The following is a 19,843-nucleotide window of genomic DNA, read 5'->3' as shown; positions in this document are numbered from 1 at the left end:
TTAACTTCTCCTTCAACTTCTTCTGCTTTGTCTTGAGCTTATCCCTACAATACTTTGCATAAATCAAGTGTTGCTGAAGCATCATGCTAGTCTTGGGTCTTAATTCTGTCACAAACCTTGCCACAAGATGTCCCATATCCTTGGTTCAAGAACCTCCATTCCACAATGCTGTTTGAATGCCTGCAACAATCTCCCATAGTAAGCATGGCATGATTCTTTGGGTTCTTGAATTGTCCTATCAACTTTAACCCAATCTATATCTTGGGGCGGCAACTTTGACTTAAAAAATGTCATCACTTGCAGAGTATTCAAATTGACCCACAACACCAGTAACATTTTCACAAACCTCTCTACTTGTCTGTACCACTCCACCGGCTTTTCTCTCAATTTTGGAAAGCCATTAGTGCATGATGCAAGATCACTTCTACTCCAAGGCACATGTACATAACCTCCATCAGACACTTCACTCAAGGGGGAAATTTGTTGCGCCCACCTCTCCTTCTACAGGAGCATTTTCCAAATGGGTTTCTTTGGGTTTTATTTCCTTGCCCATTGAGCTTCGTATTTGTCCAAACCATTCTATTTCTGAATGTTTTGAATCAATTTTTTAATTTGTGTTTTCATTCCTGGAATTATTATATTGGTTTTATCTTCTTCCTTAAAACATACACAATACCCCCTCTGGAAAGCTTTGGTCCTGTTCAAGTCTACCTCATATCTCTGAGCTAACTCTAATAGCTTGTCATGAACTTGTGCTGCACATCTGGTAATGTCCTTACCCATGAACACAAGTTCATTTTCATGATAAGTGTCTAAAGGGGTCATTTAAAGATTCCCACAAATCATCTTCTCTAGTTCTAATTTAAATGTTGCCACATCTACCAAATTCTCTCTCGCCAGTAACTGAATTGTTCCCTGACTCATCTCCATACTCATGCTTTCCCTTGAAGGGGTATCAGCATTAAAGTTTTCATCCACTCATTAATTTCCTTGCAATAAGACTCCTTGCTACAACAGGAATTTTAAGCATATTTCCAAATCCCTGGGCACCGCTACTAGGATTTAAAGGCAACTCCCATATGGGTGTCCCTATAGTAGGCATTATTTGGTAGAACTACACCCTCAAAGGTTTAAAGTCAAATCTGAACTCTCCATACATGGAGAACTCTTGTGTGTTGGAACTAAGGGAAGAAATTCACTCACATTAGGACTCGCTGCAACTTTATCTGATCCACCTATTGTACCTGGCACAGCCAAATTGTAAGTTGTCCTTGGGCCTTTATGCTTGTACAAGGGGACCACAGGACCAATACTAATTGGGACAGTAGGAGCTTCAACAGTGTTTGGAGCAAATTCAGCTGATGCATGAATTCCTGAACCTGATCCCCTAGGTTCATAATGTACATTTGGTTGAGTGACCCCCACAGGACCAAGAGTAACCCTTACTGGGCAGTAGCAAGTCCAACCCTACTACCTGTGCTATTTTCACCCTCCTCCAGAGTCTCATTATACATGGTGGATGATCTGACAATAACACATCTAGAAGGTTGCCTCCAGAATCGCTGTCATGGACCTCACTCATATCATCTGGTTCCTTTTGCTTTCCCTCTTTTTGTTTCTTGTCTTTTCTTTCTCTCCCCGCAACGTTTCACTCATCAAAGTTGGATACAATCTAACTTCCTTTATCATGTCAGTCCCCCATCTTTTCTGTTCAGCGTCTCACCAAGCATCCGCATGGGTATTCACTGCTCTTCAGGCTCTATTTCTCTCTAACATGAGCAGCACGTTCCAAAGCATTAACTGCCTTGTACTCTGCAAGTCTAGGGGGTGGTTTCATCTTGTACAACACTCTCCTCAAGTTTTCAATAATTCTCAAATTAAATGTGCCACATTGTGGAAACCTCAATGCACCTTAATTTTCCATGATCTTATGCCATTGACTAAACCAAATGCATAAATGGAGCCCTACATTTATTGTAAATAAAATGACCTGGGGTATCTTTGGGAAGTGCCTCTTCTTCCTCTCTGCTAAGTTTAAGCATATCTGCTTGAAACGAGTCTTGTATAACCTTAAAACATTTAATTTGTCCTAGTCAAGTGTCAGTGAGATCAAATCCTCAGGGTACACGCGTTGTTGCCTATAGGCCCACCTCCTGGCAGCTCCAACTCTACAAGCCTTAACAGCGCAGAGTCTTAGAGTGACCAAGTGGGGGGTAGGGAGTTAAGGAAGGGTACAGTTGGGAAGGAAACTTGTGGAAACAAGAATCACAGATACTACAGAGAAATATCAATCACAGAACTCTTCGGAATCTGTCAACTATAAATCCAGCAGTCTCTTGGAACAATAGTAAATCATAGCGCCTTTCATAAGTTTCAAGAAATGAAAGGTTAATACAGTATTTACTCAAAGAAATGTTACTACACATTTCAAAAGCTTTCCAAGATACACAATTTCAGTTTGTGTCTGTATTTTACATTAACCGTTATCAAATATTCCCTTGAGTTCAAATTATTGCCTTAGCATTTATTCATAACCATTTCAACCTCTTCTAAATAACCATGCTTATACAATGTATCTCAGTCTCTACCGAGCGACTCCACAAGTAAGCTGCTGAAGTTGAAAAGTGACCGCGAGAAAGCGGTAACGCTGTAACAGCAAAACATGCGCTTAGTTTGTTATCAATTTAAATATTTACAGCTGATTGCCAAATATTACTACTTTCTCCCCCAAAAAAAGAATATCAACCTTTAAACAGTTTTATCAAATAAGAAAACAAATGATGGAAGCTAGAAACCACCATCCCTCTTACCGCCCTGAGTGTCTCCTACTCACTGCTTCAAATGTCTCAACACGAGGAAATCCCAGATGAGCAAGCAGGAACATGGAAACACCCGACTTCAAACAGAAAAGCTTTGGTCCTCACGACATCCTCAGAATAGTGAGCAGTGAGAACTGGGCAGGGTCACTTAAATAGACTTGTGTCCCACCCCATGTGCCACACCCAAAGTGCCCCACCACAAGTGCCACACCCAAAGTGCCCCGCCCAAGATGGTTGTTATAAAGATACGTGGGACCAATGCCATGAATAAAAGACAATGCGCGTGTAGCGCTCTGCAGAAGCTACTAGATTCTGCAAATGGCAGTTTCTGGACTACGACTGTGTGGTGGAAACAGTAATGAACGGATTCTGGCATCAGGCGGGCCCTAGAGAGCGCGCGCAGCCATGGTGTTGACAGTCAAGTATCAATCATCACTGTAAGTAATTAGGAAGTAAGTGACTAGGAAGCAACACTGTATTAAAAATCTCTTGTTCAGCAGTAACAACCAATCGCAGGCCGATCCTTATGATGTCCTCAACCAATAGCAGCATGACAACACATCAACTGACTTATACCAGTGTGGTACACTGTGACATCAATCTCGCTCTTCACATCAGTTCACCCTCCTTCACAATGTGCACGAGCACACTTTCTTCAAAATCATACCCAGATAACAAAATGCAAAACAATAATTTTTGGCTGCTCCGCTAAAGAATCAACAGTTTCAGTTGCACAAGGGTAGCAAACAGTTTGAATGAACCCTTGATTTGTGAGGTATCATCCAGATTAGTATAGGTTCACCCTGTGCATTAAGATCCACCAATCACACAAAGATAAAGTCCCTATCTCAATTGTACTGTCGACGCCATCTCGTGACAAGCACCACCCAAACTTAGCAGACCATCACAACATGGTGTCTTCTACACCTTGTAATACTATCCCAGGAGCTTAAGTCACTTCAGACCCCAAAACAACTTCAAATTCTTTTTAATGAACACCACACTCACACAATGGCATCCAAATTCACAGACACCCCGACTAAACATGAACCACACAATTTGAAACCAAATTGATATTCCTCCACTGCTGATATGACTCTTTCCTGAATCTCCAAGACTCTGACTATCCTCTAAAGACTCAAAATGGTCACTAGGGACTGGACTCTGTGGAACAGCTAGTTTAGAAAAAAGGGTTTTAGCTCTCCTTTTAGATCCTAACCACCCTACTCTGCTGGCATCTGAGAATGCATTTGGCCCATTTCCTAGTTTCACTGGGTAACACAGACCTTTTTATGAGTTCCAAAGAATAAGGAGAATCAGATCAATACTTTCAATTCAATTAGCAGTGTAACCCATTTGGACACGCAAGAAATCTCAGAGATGGAAATTTGAGTTCAAAGGTTTATTACAAATTCAAGGCCAGACTTATGAAAATGAGTCTAAGAAACATACTATATAAGTACAGACTTACTAAAAGTGAAGTAAGGCACAGGACATACAAGAATTTTTGTCACAGCAATATAAAAGATAAGGACCAACACTTGGTTATGAGAATCCAAATTGCAATTCTCCTGTCTAATCATTTGAAAACTATTTAAATGTAAATATTCTAAATAAAATATAGGGAATAATAGTCAAAAAGTGTCACTTTAACAGAAGCCTAAGTAGAAGTTTTGGAAGAGAGATGCATAACATAAAGCTACTCAGCCAAAGTAAAAATGGAGAGATCTTTACCCCTCTAAATCTCAAGGGAATCTGCTCTATTCAATGAGTAGAAAGGTTCTGCCTCACCTAACTAACTGAACACCACTTTAGACCTTGCAGAACCTTTGAAAATCCATATCAATATTACCAGTAGTTTTTCCATTTTCCGTGCAAAAGTTTGTAATTTGTAACTCTCATTAGACTTCATCCCAAGAACCAAATATCAGGACCACTTTGGCTACCTCCCTAGTAAAGGAGCTCACAAAGGAGTTCTTCTAGCTTCCATTTGTTAGCGATCTTTGCCCATGCCATCAATACACAACATGCCTTTCATTGCCTATAGACTTTTGCACATGCACCTGCAATAAAGAATAATGCAATGCAAACGAAACTCCACATTGAAGGTTAAATATAGAAAAACATTTCAGACCTTCACTCGAGCCAACTTAACAAGCAGTTCAATGCACATTCACATACATGGCTATACATGCATTTCTCCTCATAAGTATTATAAATGGCAAATAACTGTGATTATATATCCCACTATATAGAAAATGAATGCATACATGTCTTATATTTCAGTTGATTAATGTCATTATCAAAAGATACATATAACCCCTACACTTCTACTTGTGAGTGCACCTTAAATGATATGATTTTGATGCACCACTTAATATTAATACATTAGAGATCATGTTACATATGTCATTAATTACATTTCTATGTCTCTTCTACAGAGAATAATGGCACAGCAAGGTTATGCTTTCTCAACCAGAATAGTATGTTTGGCATCAAGATTGAATTTTTAAAACAGTAACATCATTTAATTGCAATGTTTAAATAAGTCCAGACATGTTCACACATTGGCAATTTAATAGAATAATTGTGAAAAATTTGGAGGAAGGCCTGAAAATGTATTTCCACTGGGGTGACAGCATTGAACAGTTTGAAGACCACTGTCTTAAGGTGTCAAAGCGCTAGCATAAAACACCCAATGCCAATCAGCACACAGTGCCAATCAGAGACGTAAAAGCCCCAAAGCGCTAGTAAGAGTTGCTGTATTATGCAGTTACACTAGTACTGATGTGGTGAAACCATTGTCTAGAGAGATGTGTTAAAATGTGTAAAAATGACTAAATAATGAACTGATTCTATCCCAAAATGTGCTGCACTGTGCCACACAATTTGCATTTTCTTGCTGTATGATTTAGTAAACCCTGCACATAATTTAGGTCTCCCTGCATCATAGTTCCGGTGACCATGAGTTACAGCATGCTTCCATTTCACAAGGAGCACACCAACAAACAAAGTAGTTCCCTCCTTTGCCAGGAAGTACTATGGCAATGCATGCTGTTTTTTGAGACCAAGGGAACATTTTTACCTTCAGCCAGTGTTTTTGTTTAGATTGATGTGAGCCAGGCACCTTCCTGAACAATAAAGTTTTGCAAAAAACATGACAAAACAAAACAAGAATTGCCAAAAGGCTGGCGGCTAATGCCAGACGTGTTGGCATTGCCAATGCTTGTTTTTAGCCTATGAATAGTTTGCCTCCCTTGATCAGGTTCTCTTATTCTGGCAAATTCATCTAGCTATTCAGTGCCACTTAAAAGTCTGCATTCAGATGTTGGTTTGCGTTGAAAGCTAGTGAACCTATGTGAGAGTCTGTCGCAGCCGGGCTGATAACTTGAACTTTAAGTTGAGTAATTGTACGAGAGTAACTTCCTTAGTGGTGTTCATTTCATTTTCTGGAAAGGTATCCAAATACATTGTGAAAGCCCCGAAGGACAGGGCCAGTATTTAGCATGGGCAATCTTGCCCCAGGCCCAGGGCGCCAATATACTGAGGGGCGCATGGAGCTCCGTGCATTAAGGTTATGCCAACAGCTGCGCCCTTCTCACCGTGCTCCAGCCTGGTCCTTGTCCATGTTTGTTCGTTTCTGCCTGATGTGCCACTTAAAGTGGGTTTAGTCCTTCATTATCATACTTCCAATTTTTGTAACACCTCTGAGAACTGCCGGTACTCTCCAATTAAAAGTATTACATTTTTCTTGAGATATGCCGGTACTCTCCCTCTCAAAATAAACAAGCATTTGCAATGCAAAGGGTCTCGCGTTTGCTCATGTTAGAGCTGATAGCATTGTAGACTCCTAACCGACTTTTCACCTATCGGGCAAAAGTGCATTTATATAAGAAACCCTGAAAAAGTGCAATTAACTATGTAAAGCGCTCGACTTCTGCCAAGCGAGATCGCGCTCGCAAATTCGAGGAAAAGAAGTCCACGTGCCGGACAGAAAACAGCAAGCCTTGCATGTTTTCTGTACTTGGTCGCTGCGCTCGAGGAGGGCTAGCTACCGGAAAAGGCATGAGGTATGCATGCCTTCGACTAATGAAAGCAAGCAGATTTTATTAGGCAAGCCCACGAACCAATAAAAAACACTGACGTGAAGTTGACAGGGCTCCGAGCCCTTTTCTGAACACTAAAGAGTCTCGCTGTGATACGCATGCGAGAGTGCATGCAACGCAGGCTCGACCCTAAAAAGTGCCGGTACTCAGTACCGTAGAGTACCGGCCCATTTAAAGCACTGAGTAAGCTTACTGCCCTCATTAAAATACTATGCATGATGCTAACTTTGCCATAAATAAAAAATGTTGAATAACGTAACCTTGAACTCGGAGGGCAGCTGCTGCACCAACATGAGTACGGCATCGTCGAGGCGGATACTTGCAGCACGCGCTAATTGTGCGCATGTGCATGTACGGGAGTGGTGGCAATCGGAGCCTCTTTGGCTTGGGGCTCACTTTAGAAGTTGCTGCCAACAAGCAGAGGGCCTGCTGCAGTCTCCCTCTGCATTTATGATTTCCAGCGCCACTAATCGAGCTACATCATGGTACCACCCTGACTTGGCATGTGTGCCCAATCCTGGCTCTGCAGAAGTGTCCCTGCACTTAGCACCGGAGGTCCTCGCCACACTGCTAATGGCGGATGGGGATAGGCCAGGGGGCAGGAAAACATTTTTTATTAAATTATTATAGGAAGTCCCTGCTTCAGTGCAAAGTTTAATTTCATCCCCCCAGTTTCAGTTTCCTTCTGTCAGAAATGCCCATAATGTCTAGCTCCAGTCTATAAACAAAGCTGTCTTTACATGCAGGCAAATCAGTGTTTACAAGACTGAGTGCATCTTTACACGTAGTAGTGCCCTTGCCTCATGCTACATTCTGCAGAGCACATATGATCGTTTATAGATTGACCGGACCTAGATTTTGTTTCCCCTTTAATTAAAACAAAATATGTGTTCTTGCTGTCCCATTTACACATTTATCCCGTGCCATTTTTAAATGTGAATTCAGGTTGGATTAGCGTTCACTGTTTGGAGGCCCTCACTACAGCTTTGAAATTGAGAAGTTAGGACACTTGATGAAGTTTACCGAGTAAGGTAGTTTAGAATGCGCAGTTGAGCCTGATGTGGAGCATCTCACAGTGGGAGAAGCTCACTGATGCCCAGGCCAGCTCTACAGTCAGAGATCGACAGTAAGGTAAGAGTGGTGTGGAGGAAAACATAAAATAGCTTAATTAGTGTGTTAGCAGCTTCTGTTAAAAGAAACATCTAAGCATGCACACATAAAGCAGCTTCTGTACAAAATCAGAGGTTGTGCTGCGCTCAGTGCAGGAGGCCTGGGTGTAACCGGAAGTACAGTGCACGACGTCCTTTTTTACATGCCGTTTAGCAGAGCCTTAAGTGAGACCAATAATAAATGAGTCTCTATCAGGATCTGTTTGCTTACTTTTATGTTTTGAGGCGAAACCGTAGATTTTTGGTTTTTAAACAGTTATTGTAACAACCTTCAATGTAATTCATTTCAGAGTTACAGTTCGTGTTCACGTTTCACAAGTTTTACTTGACGCTGCATCAGCATTCCCTAGATGCTTGTTCCTTTTTCCAGCTGCTGTCTTTCTGTAGTGTTTCATGTATTATATGGCTTTTGTGTTGTGCATACTTTGAACTGAATCACCTCCAGGTGTCTGGTTGAAAGTTTCATAGTGGACCATCGTGACGTTCTGACGGTGCCTGTCAATGGTTCGTAAAGGTGTTCAGACTACTTGTAGATCCAGTTCTTGGCCTCTTTGCAAAGCGGTAGGTACATTGATGCTAACTGTAATTGTTAGAAAGTGTGAAGGAAGTATGTAGCTGTAGCATTATGGACAGTCAATCAATCAATCAATTTTTGTAAAGTGCGGCTACTCACCGTGAGGGTTTCAAGGCGCTGCCTCATCCGATGAGGCACATCTCTTGAGGTTCTTCCTGAAGATGGTGAGCAATGGGCTTTGTCTGAGGTGCAAGGGGAGGTTGTTCCAGCTCTTTGCTGCAGTGCATGTGAAGGATCGTCCTCCACCAGTGGTTTTACGGTGCCAAAGAAAAACAAAATGCAGTGCCAGCAGGTGAGTGGGTGGATTGTGTAAATGGGGGATAGTGAAGTGGAAATGATGACTGTATGTTACACAGAGAAGAAAGTGAAACAATGTTGCTGAAGAGGGAAGAAATGCCATGTGTGAAATGCAGGTAAAGGATTTCAAAAAGATGTGGGTAGAAAAAAGTTGTGCATGTGTAATAAAAGAGTGCTGAAGAAAGTACACCTTCTGCAGATGTTAGTAATCTTTAATCCACAGTTATATTTTAAGAATTGAAATATTTTCAATACTAATTATTCACAACAACTGTTGTTACCCATGTTTTGATACTGCTAACAAGCATTTTCGAAGTCAATAGGTCTGGCTTGTTTCAGTCGAAGGTCCGTGATTGTCTTATATGTATGGATGCATTGACAGAAAACTGACAGAGAGCCCCTCAAATACTGGGGAGGTCACCTGCTGTGTGAAGTACAGGATTTTAGGATCTTTTTTAAGCCATGCCCTCAATTACAGTGTCATGTTGGAAAGGCTTCCTGATTACTCTTCTTCAACCACGTTCATTTTAAAACCCACTTGAAGCACCTCCTGCTAGTGCACAATCTTGACATTCACTTATTGCATGGTGCAGATGATGGAAGAAATAATTTCTAAATGAGAACTGGAAACTGTGCAAATTGTGGTACACAATTATAAGGTAAATTGAACGGTTGTTGACTCCTGCTCAGAAATAAGAGAGTGAGCTGGAGGTTGCAAACAGATCCATGAAAACTCAGCCCAAGTAAAACTAGTCGACCTCAAAGGTTAGCTCAACTCTGTGTGCATTGCCGGCTCATGCTGCTTTGGAACCCTATTATATACACGCTAGTTTCTTGGTGCAAGATCAAAGCTAGAGCACAAATTTCTGCTCTATTCAGTCTCCTCTCCAAAACCTCAGTTCAGAGCACATGGAACCTCCTACACTTAAAAATAACAGGTTTGACCAGGGGTGTTAGGGGAGAAATTCCAAAAATAAGTTGCAGTGCTTAAACTTGAAATTGGCTTTCCAGTGCTGGACCAATTCAAAGGAACTGTTGTGCATAAGGGCAATTACTGACCCTCTCTCCCCTCACTCATGTCAGACTGAACAAGCACCTGTAGCAGAGCACAGCACTTGTCCTGCTCTAATCAAGTTTTGAAAATTCTGACTCCAGCAGGGCAAATCTCCGCACAGAAATACCGTTATTCCTCTGCCACCCAGACCATCACTGAGTGCATAAAGACCTTTAGAACCATGTGTTGATTTTATCTGGGAACCATTTTTCAGAAACATGATGATTGTTCACATTCACTATGAGGCACGGAGTTGGTGGTGAACACTGAATGGACATTGGTAGATTTGGCTCCCATCTGCCTTTTCAGCGGTATCAACTTCAAATAGATAACTCTGATTTCCCTATTGAACGTTTTGTGTGTCCCTGGATGTGACAGTGTCACTGCTGCCCCTGTTGTACACTATACGGGTGTTACAAATGAGCTGATGCCTTTGGAAGTTGGTTGACAGGTGGTTGAGAAAATAGGTGTGTTTACCTCGGATAAAAAAGGAATGTCCTTTTTCCTCAAAGCCGTCATGCAAGACTTACTCCTGAACACTTTGAGCAGCATCATTAGTGTGCGGGGAAAAAAACACCAGTTCACTTTCCAGAAAAAGTACCTGTATCCTGTTGCCTCCTTGTACAACATGGGTCCAGAGGTGCAGTAACATTAGGCGAGCATATTCTGAGCTGCGTAATGCTATAGCAGTCTCTGTTCTGTTAATTTTCCCTCTCCCCTGCCATTCCCAACTTTCTAGCTGATGTTTTGGGCACTTCTCCCCATTCACCCAAACTTTTCGTTCTCCTTCCTCTCTGATTTTTGTCACTTGTATTTATCTTCCCTTCTTTCTCACTCACTCTCCCAGAGTTTTGGGATCCATTCTGCTTCCTGGCCCTTCCTGTTTCTTTTTTCTCTATGTCTTTTCATGATCTTTGTTTCTGCCCATCCACACTCCTTTTCCTTTAACTCATCTCTTCTTTCACTCCTGTTTCCCAAACTATTTATTTTTACTTTCCCTTTTCTGTTGCTCACTATTCCCCTTTTATCTATCAGTTCTAATTTCTGAAACTTTTGTCTGCCAGTTTTTTTCCTCACCCTTGCCTTTTTAGTCTCACTCATTACGTTTTCTTTTTCTTAATCTCACTGTTTTCAGTCTTTATATTTCACACCTTCTTCTATTCTTTATCTCAGCCTTGTGTTCTCTTTCCATATATCTCTTTGTTTTCTCCCCTGCGCATTCCTTGTTTGCTAGCTCTTCCTCCTTCCCTTTGTTTCTCTTCATGCACCTTCCTTCTACAGCTTCTTTTCTCTGGCCTCTTCCAATTTATATTCCACTGGTGAAAATTTCTTTTCTCTGTTTGCTTACTTTCCTCCTTTTCCTTGTTATCTTGTTACAAGATGTGATGATGCTCTCATTCCTTTCTCATTGACTCTGTTTCCCATTAGTTCTCAAACTGTTTTGAAATGTGATCGTAAAGTAATGATTTTATTATACAAAGCATAAAGAAGCATTCACAACCCTTAAGTACTGTGATGCTCATGATGCGACCACACGTTTCTTTTAATGTGTTGGGTTTTGTTGATTTTATGTAGGCTTGAGAGTCGCTTGAGGAAGGTTGTTGTGTCTTATGAGTATCTGTGTGGGCATGCTCAGAGGGAACCATTGTGCGTGGCGTTTGTCAGAATGACATGTTAAAAGATGGCTGGATCAGTGTGAATTTTGCATGCATGGAAAGAATAGTGATTTTAGACTGACCTGCGTTGACTGAGGACCCTCACTCAAAGAGCTGTTGGATATGGCTAAAATGTGTATTTTAACGATTTTAAGTTAAGACACTTGCTCACTTCTCCACTGTGTTTTGTGCAAATAACATCTACCATTCAGCCTAGCACTAGAAACTTCCATTAGAGTTCATACCAGCTGAGAAAAATGTACTGTCCACTAAGGCTGGGAATGTGCAATGGCTCCTCACTTGGGCAAGGATGTATACCAAGTTGTGGAAAAAGGATGGGAGACCATGACCTCATTAAATAGTACTAGACTGAGCTTGCATTACATGGTACAAACAAATGTCAAAATCCCTTTATGCTGAGAGTTATATGCTTATTGACTCATTCAATACCACATATTTATTATGTTATTTCAACATGGTCAGCATGGTTTCCATTGTTGTACACCATTGAAAGGTGTTTTAAACGATGTTGCATTATCTCATCCCTATATTTGAAGATCCAGGTCTGTACTGACAATGTGTCTCGAAGCATTTTCAATATGGTTTGAATAAGGTACGTTTGTTTGTAGATTATCTCATATATTTCTGATAGACAATTTCAAATTTATTTGTGTGATTCACCTAAGTAAAGGTAGCTCTGTCAGTTCCTGTGATGGCGCTAGGTCAAAAGATCATGCAGTGTCACTTTTTCTGACCTCACAGGAGTCGAAAGTTCACATGATAACACTTTCTGTTAAGTCACCAGGTGAAAGGTCCAGTGGTGTTAATTTCTGTGACAAAAACTAGGGTTTTAAGAGCATGTGATGCCACTTCCACTACCTCTGGCATTTTGGTGAATGGACGTCCAAGCGTCCTTGCTTTCACCTTTGACCTCTAACCCCTGTCGACACACATCAACAAAACCATCATCTGCAGTTATGCAGCTAAACTATCAGTTTTAGCAGGGGCGGCTCCTCAATCAACATCAACAAAACCATCATCTGCAGTTTTGCAGCTAAGCTGTCAGTTTTAGCAGGGGCTACTCCTCCATTAGGGCAGAGGAGCGGTGCCCGCCTGCCAGCAGTAGCTGCAAACCTTTACAAGGAAACAATAATAAACAGTGTTTATTATCATTTCTTTTTAAAGGGCAGAGTCACGGGGGTGACAAGGAGTGACGTCTTGGGCATGCCAGCCAAACACACATTAGCAGTAGGCTTTCTCCAGCCCAGCAACACAGTTGCCCAGCTGGGGAGAGCTTGCACAGACTCCCACTCTGCCTGGGAGCGCCCCGGCTGAGTGCTCCCAGCCAATCCTGACGCTGCTCTGAGCAGTGTCAGGATTGGCCGCAGGGCAGGCTGGGAGCCTATGCCTCCCTGCAGCAACGGAGGAAAGGAGCGGCGTGGAGAGGAACGCATGGCGCAACGGAGGAGGTAAATGTTTTTTTTATTTTTTTATTTAATTTTTATTCTGACCGGACCCCCTTCACACCACCACTACCCCCTTTCCCACGCCGCCCCGCCCCTTCCGCTCAGCGCCAGTGCAACTGAGTTTTAGGTGAGCCAGGGGAGATTCAGGGATGTTTGTGTTCAGTGGCCAATATCTGCTCATCTGGGTACTGACCAGTGAACACTAAAAGGATGCCCTACTGCCTCATTTGTTTCACTACAATCAGCAAGTGCGCAAAATTTCTCTTCGCCCACGCCCAGGGCGCTATCTTTGCCAAGGCCGGCTCTGATGCAGGAGACTAGCAAAAAACAAAACTATCATACAGATGGGAAGTCAAGAATTACTATATTTGGTACGTAGTCTTATTGGTGTATATTACATCTTAGAGAAATAAGGGAAAAGTTTAAGAGTCACTTTGAAAGTTAGGAGACGCGCTGCTGCGAGCGCTTCTCAGCCAAGCACGGCGGCAGGGAAATATCTTGCTATCATTTAGCAAGACAAGAAACATATCGTTCGGTCAGGGAGCTCATCCAGTCTGGAACAGCTTCGCCCAGCCTCATCCATCATATAAATGTGTTGTGCAAAATAGCCTTTCTGTACGAGGTTGTTTTGCTCTTACTGTTATTGAGAGTAATAGCCTAAAGTCACTCACACCATTAGTTTTAATAGATTGTGTCTGTCTCATCCAAACTGAACAACCAGAGTCACTTAATTTGCACCTGCATCTTACAAACCGTCGCTGCACTGGTGGCTGAGGCTCACATGAAATGCGAGATTGAAGATGGGACGCATTTTCAAAGGAATCTAATACCTGTGTTTGCATGCTAACACCAGCAGAGGGGGGTATAACATCACACAATGATACTACGCCGCCCTACTTCTACCCTCTAGAAAAAAAATACGACGCCAGTCTCTTCTGAATATATATCCCACAAAGAATTGCAGTTTAAAGCAGTAAAGACAATGAATTTATCAGTTTTATCATTTTCCACTTAAAATCTAAATTATTAATCGTCTGCCTGTCTCCTCCAGGAAAATATTAAGTTATTTCAGAGAGATGGATAGATAATTGTTGCTAGATGAATACAGAATAGGATGCTTCGGATCTTGCGGTACTGGTTGAAAAAAAATCAATACAAGAGATAGGACAGATAAATGAGACTAATGGACATTATGAAAAGATACTGTAGCTTGATATACGAAAATGCTAATGATATCCGCGTGCTGTATTTACTGTAGACAAGAACACTCAGGTGAATGAGTTTGCGCCTCTTACGCACACATAGAAAATGACGTCAGATAAGGACCACCGAGGCGAGCTGTTTGCCCAATCTACTTATATCAGCGATTCGGGCTTTAGCTAGTCTTTTACTTTCATTTTCGCTCTGATTACTGTTTGGGTAGGTATGGCTACAGACCTCTTTCCCTCTTAATAGGGAGACCTACTGTTTCCAGTTGAGAGTGGGCTTTGGGTCAGGCCCTTCTCCTCGTCGGGTGACTTTGTTGTGTAGCTCAGTTGTGTGTTCGTCATTCAAACGTTTATCTCCCTATTATTATATCCTACTCTGGAGCATTACTGTCTTTCTTCTGATTTGATGAGTTGTGTCCATCAACTGCATACATGAGGGGATTTTTATTTTATTTTACTTTTACCAGTGCATCGAAGTGCATGTCTGTGTGGATTTCTTCTACTCTCTCTCTCCCTTCTGCTCTTTTCCCTCCCTAATGCACCCTCTCCCCTATGGTCTCCGCAAGCACGAGGTGGCTGTGTCTCACAAACCTTTTAATATCCCAAACTGTGAACAAACAAAACACCGGAGAAGGGCTATTATGTCATGTAGTATTGGGCTAAACACAGGCGCCATGATGAACAGTGAGTACGTTCTATAGCCAAATGGCTTTGTAAATTTAAACAGCTCTAAATATAACAGTTTTAACTCCTCAACAAAACAAAATCTGTCAAAACAATATTTGCAAGAACACATTTAATATGATATATTAGTTAACAAAATTTGTCTTGTATGGCATGATATTCAACAATTTAAGAACCTAGGGCCAGATGTATGAAAAAAGCCTTTTGCAAATCGGAAATAGCGATTTTTAAGAAATCGCTATTTCTGATTCGCAAAATGCAATGTATCATATTTGCGATACGGTAATAGCGATTTCTTAAAAATCGCAAATGCTATTACCGAATCGTAAATTGCGATACCGGCCCCCACTCGCATCTATGGGCCTGTCGGCCCATATTTGCGAATATAATTTACATGTCCCAAATTGCGAATTCCTAACTGGAATTCGCAATTTTGGGAAATGCAAAGTCCAGGGTGCTGGGGGCCTAAGGCCCCCTCTGCTGCACCCCAAAACAATTTTTAACAACAGGTAAGATGCACACATGCCAAAAGGGCATGTGTGCTTTACATGTACATTTTAAAAATGCATTTTAAATGCATTTTTAAAATTTGCACATGGTTACCACCAAGTTCAGCTTGGTGGTAATAGCGATTCCATAATGCCCAATTCGCATTAAGGAATTGCTTCATACATGTGCTTTAGAAATCGCAAATAAGGATTCCTTATTTGCAATTTCTTATTTAGAGAGTCGCAATTTGCGACTCTCTAAACAGGGTCGCAATTTTAAGGAATCGCTATTTTAGCGATTCCTTAAAATTGCATTCAGAATGCCTTTGATACATTCTGAAAGGGCTTTTTGCATTCGCAAACGGGCATTCACACTGTTTGCCAATGCAAAAAGCTTTGATACATCTGGCCCCTATTACCTAGTATTACTATGTGATGCTTAATGATGCTAACACGGTTTTCTGTTATTGCTTACAATTTTCGAGTATTTTAAACAATTAATGTAAACCTCCAGAACCGTCTCTATGGATACTGCCCTGGTAAACCTCCAGAAGGGCCACAATGCTGTGAAGACATCATCCAGAGCTCTCAGTGGATGACACCCTAATAGATGAAATTATATGAAGTTATGCCCATGTGGGCTAGCTATAATATGCCTCAACAAAAGCATAGAAAATAACTAAGGAATTGACTAAAATAATGCCTAAGCAGGTGTTAGAAATGGGGTCTCTGGTTGGCAGTCAGTTTGCACTCTGTCCAAGCAGGGACTCTCACTCTAGTCAGGGCATTGAAGTTACACACTTAAGATAATCCCTGCTCACCCCCTTGGTAGCTTGGCACAAGCAGTCAGGCTTATCTCAAAGGCAATGTGTGAAGGATTTGTACCAACACACACAGTAATACATTGAAAAATCTACAAAATGGACACCACACCAGTTTAGAGAAATAGGTAATATTTATCTAAATCAAACAAGACCAGAATGACGAAAATCCAACATACACAAGTCAAGATATGAATTTTCAAAATAATACAAGACTTACAATGGAAACATTGATTTTACACAAAGTACATGGTATGCGTCAAAAATAAAGCTGCATGGGCGAGTGTGCATCTGAAATGTCTGCGATGCGTCGATTCCTTACTCACAAGTGGGGCAGTGCATCATTTTCTTCTCCGGTCGGCAATGCGTAATTTTTCTCCCTCACAAGAGAGCGATGCGTCGATTTCTGGACAGGGCACCTTGGATCCGCGCGGATTCACAATGACTTTGACGGCCAGCGACGATGCATAAGAATTCCGCCTGCACGTGTTGTGAAACCACGCTATATGGGATTTGTGTCATTATCAACAGCTGAGTTGATTTCCCAACCGTGATGCAGGTGGAGCATCGAGTCTAGCCACAAATCAGGTGTTGCATCGTTTTTAAGCTGTGTCGCAGGTGATGTGTTGAAAATGTCCCCACACGGAGTTCTGCACGTGGAGTTCAGTCCTTGTTCTGCTAGCTTAACCTTTCAAGGGCTCAGGGACTGGATGGGGCACCACTTGGCAGGGCAGAAGTACTCCTCCTTCAGCTCTTCAGCTTGTCTCCTTGGCAGGGATTCCAGCAGTAATAAAAAAATCTGGGGTTTTAGGTCCAGTACTTATCCCCTTTCTGCCTTTGAAGTAGGCAAACTTCAAAGTAAAACCTCTGTTGTTCACAGAATCCTGCTTTGCCCAGGCCTGGCCCCAGACACATACCAGTGGGCTGGAGACTGCATTGTGTGACGGCAGGCACAACCCATGTAGGTGTAAGTGACCACTCCTCCCTCGACTCTAGCTCAGATGGCCCATCAGGATATGCAGGCTACACCCCAGCTCCCTTTGTCTCACTGTCTAGAGAGGATTCACAAACAACCCACCTGTCAGTCTGACCCAGAAAGGGAATCCACAAACAGGCAGAGGTACAGAATGGTTTAAGCAAGAAAGTTCCCACTTTTTAAAAGTGGCATTTTCAAACTGACAATTTAAAAAGCATCTTTACCAAAATATGTATTTTAAAATTGTGAGTTCAGAGACACCAAACTCCAATTTCTTCCTGCCTCCCAAAGGGAAACTGCACTTAAAAGACATTTAAAGGCCTTGCAACAGTGAAAAACAAATTTGGCAGTATTTCACTGTTAGGACATGTAAAACACATCAGTACATGTCCCAACTTTAACTACACTGCACCCTGCACAAGGGGCTGCCTAGGGCATACCTTAGGGGTGCCTTACATGTATAAAAAGGGAAGGTTTGGGCCTGGAAAGTGGCACACTTACCAGGTTGAATTGGCAGTGTAAGATTGGACACACAGACACTGCAGTGGCAGGTCTGAGTCATGTTTACAGGACTATTCATGTGGGTGGCACAACCAGTGCTGCATACCAACTAGTAGCATTTGCTTTACAGGCCCTGGGCACCTCTAGTGCACTGCACTAGGGACTTACTAGTAAATCAAATGTGCCAATCATGGGAAAGCTAAATGGACATACATTTTACACAGGGAGCACTTGCACTTTAGCACTGGTCAGCAGTGGTAAAGTGTCCAGAGTACCAAAAACAGCAAAAACAGAGTCCAGCACACAGTCAAAGCATGGGAAGCTGAGTCAAAAAAGACAGGGGAGACCATGTCAAGAATGCCAGGTCTAACAATGGGCAATCGGAGTGAAATTGTGTTTTCTCAAAACCTACCCAGGTGGCCCTGTATAATGCACCAGCAATTTCAAAGAACATTTCTGACATTCTGCCCAAGTGGGCCAGCTATAGTTCATCACACACAAAATTATGAGGAGTGCGCTCGATTCTCTGATATAGATGACATCCCCTTGTGGTTCAGTATATAAAAGAACCTTGAAACATGCTAGAGCAATTGCCAATCAAGATGAACACTATTCTGTAGCTAGACATTTCAAGACACACCATTCTAGCAACAGAAACCTTTTAAAGTACATAGGGATTAGAACATGTTGCCTCAAATCCATGGGGTGGAGATTGTGTTTCAACGTTGGGAAAGCAGGAGTCTAAATGTATTATGCAACTCAACACCATGGTCCCGATTGGCTTAAATTCTGATGAGTAATTACATGTCCACTAGGGGTAAAAGGAAATTGTCCAGGGTCTAGTTATCCATGATATAAATGGGAGGGGCTTTTTTATCCTTATATGTGACTGTTCACTTGCTTAGGTTCTGTTATGTGTTAATTATATGTTTTAACCCACATTCCCCATGCATTAAATGGAGCAATATAAATACAAGAGTTTTATGTACGCTATATAGTCCTACTGAGGCTCCCCCTTTGATTAGTGTGCAACCTACCTACTTTTTTATCTTACAGGGAGGAGATGAAGGGACTCTCACCTGGTGCTTTGGGTATGAGAGGAGACCCTTATTGGGGCACCCTACCCTTTGTTTCCAACAGCTTTTGGAACACGTGGGTGATATAATATTTTATTACATAATTTTCACTGCAAAAGGACTTTGTGCTGGACTCTGTATATATTATATTTTCTTGTGGGATGTCATTTACATTCAGATAATTAACTGTACTCCTCATAGTTTTGTGTGTGATGAACTATAGTTGGCCCACTTAGGCAGAATGTCAACAATTTTGTATCAACTTGCTGGAGCGTTATACAGACCCACTGGGGTAGGTTTTGAGAAACCACAGGTGTCACCCATGTTGTTTTGTGACTCTGATTGCCCGTTTAGGTATTATTTTAGTCAATCCCTTAGTTATTTTATATACTTTTGTTGGGGCACATTATAGCTAGCCCACATGGGTGTAATTTAATCTAATTTCATATATTAGGATGTCATCCACTGAGAGCTCTGGATGATGTCTTCACAGCATTGCAACCTTACTGGCGGTTCACCAGGGTGGTATCCATGTAGACGGTTCTGGAGGTTGACATTAATTGTTTAAAATACTTGAAAATTGTTACCAATAACATAATACTGTGTTAGCATTATTAAGCATCACATAGTAATGCTAGGTAATAGATTATTTAATTGTTGCATATCATGCCAAACACAACAAAATTTGTTAACTAATAAATTATATCGAATGTAATGTTGCAAATATAATTTTGACAGATTTTGTTTTGATGAGGAGTAGAAAGTGTTCAGAATTGTTCAAATTTACAAAGCCATTTGGCTATGGAAAGTACTCACTGTTCATCATGGCGCCTGTGTTTAGACCAATACTAGATGACATAATAGTCCTTCTTCAGTGGTTTGTTTGTTCACAGTTTGGGAGAGTAAAAGGTTTGTGACACACAGGAACCCTGTGTGTGAACAATGCTTA

This window comes from Pleurodeles waltl, chromosome 6 (genome assembly GCF_031143425.1).
Source record: "Pleurodeles waltl isolate 20211129_DDA chromosome 6, aPleWal1.hap1.20221129, whole genome shotgun sequence".
Taxonomy (NCBI): Eukaryota; Metazoa; Chordata; class Amphibia; order Caudata; family Salamandridae; genus Pleurodeles; species Pleurodeles waltl.
The sequence above is the reverse complement of the archived record's forward strand: the minus strand, read 5'-3'. Positions refer to the sequence as shown.